Source organism: Theropithecus gelada, chromosome 6 (genome assembly GCF_003255815.1).
Source record: "Theropithecus gelada isolate Dixy chromosome 6, Tgel_1.0, whole genome shotgun sequence".
Taxonomy (NCBI): Eukaryota; Metazoa; Chordata; class Mammalia; order Primates; family Cercopithecidae; genus Theropithecus; species Theropithecus gelada.
The window spans coordinates 13665669-13667299 of NC_037673.1; the positions used below are offsets into that span (position 1 = coordinate 13665669).

General features: G+C 45.3%; 1 pseudogene; it reads right to left on the reverse strand.

Moving 5' to 3' along the window:
* Window positions 1-837: 837 nt before the first annotated feature.
* On the reverse strand, window positions 838-1305 carry LOC112626860 (annotated as a pseudogene).
* Between the last annotated feature and the right edge of the window lie 326 nt (window positions 1306-1631).

The window sequence follows — 1631 nt, forward strand, 5'->3', positions numbered from 1 at the left end:
GAATGGAGAAGGGAGAAAGGGAAGAGAAAACGCTTCCAGTGAGGGAATAACTATAGCAAAGCACATATCTGCATAGAAAGTAGAGCACCTGGAAAGACAGTGGTAGCTAAGTCAATTAGGTTAGAGAGTTCATAGAGATGTTGCTGGAGCCAACATCAAAGGGTAGGGTCTGTGTATGCATATAGGTGTCTAGGTGTATGGGCATATACATGTGTGTATTAGGCTGAAGCAAAAGTAATTGTGGTTTTTGCCGTACTTTTAATGGCAAAACTGCAATAACCTTTGCACCAACCTAACAAATATATATGTACATCATGTATACGTATTATCTGTTAATTAGTATGTAAGATCCCAAATACTTTAAAAATATAGCCAAGACTGAGACTCATAGGTTGAGAATAGGTAAGAATTTGAGTCAAACTTAAGAGAATTTAGAAATTGAGAAGATAAATAAGACTGAATAGCTCACCACACAAACGCACACCCTCTCTCTTGGTGTTCTCCATCTCCCTTTGCCCACCACTACGGGCAAAGAGAAGAAAGCTATTGTTTATTATCACTGACTGTCATTTAAGTCACCTCAAAGGCTTAGAAAAAGCTACCAGTAGTTTGAATGTCCTAATATCTGCTATTTTGTTGTTTTTGTTGTTATTTGTTTTTTTGTTTGTTTGTTGGTTGGTTGTGTTGTTGTTTTGTTTTGTTTTGTTTTGTTGTTTTGTTTTTTCCTGTCTCAGGTTTATTTGTACAAATAGCACAGGAGAACCCCAGCCCCAGGCAGATGGTAGCCCAGGGGTCTCACACCAGTCCTTCTGTCCTCACGTTGGCAAACAGAGATATCTACTCTGAAGCCTTTGTAGGGGCCTGGGCACCTTTGGGAGCCTGAACTGGAACTGAAGCTGGAGCTGCAGCCAGGGCCTTGGTTTGATCCCTGGCCGTGGCCTTTGGCTGGCACAGCCTGAGCCCCTTGGCAATGCGGGCATGAGCACACTTCCCAAGCTTGGAGTGGGCAATGTAGGCAAGTCGATCTGGCTTGCAGCTGACACCTTTTGGGATCTTGGGCTTAACCTCTTTGGGCTTTACAAGGATCTTGATAACCTCAGAGCGTGCACTTATGGCCTTGGCATTGTTGGCCTGCATCTTCTTTAGGCCCTTCTTCTTGTGCTTCTTGGCAAAGTGCATGTTCCTGAGGAACCTGGGGTCTACCCCCTTAAGAGAGTCATATCTTTGTGATCAGGGTTTCTTGATAACATTTCTGTGCCATTTTCGGGACTGGTTGTGTGTGGTGTGGTTCTTGGACTTGGACATGTCTGCACCTTTGAGACAGGGTCTCACTCTGTCACCCAGGCTGGCATGCAGTGGTGTGATCTGGGTTCACTGCAACCTCCACCTTCCGGTTCAAGTGATTCTCCCACCTCAGCCTCCCAAGTAGCTGGGATTACAGGCGCGCCATCACGCCTGGCTAATTTTTGTATTTTTTGGTGGAGACGGGGTTTCACCATGTTGCCCAGGCTGGTCTCGAACTCCTGACCTCAAGTGATCTGCACGACTCAGCCTCCCAAAGTGCGTAGATTACAGGTGTGAGCCACCGTGCCCAGAGTGCTGTTTAGTTTTAACTTAACCTTATAAAGAAG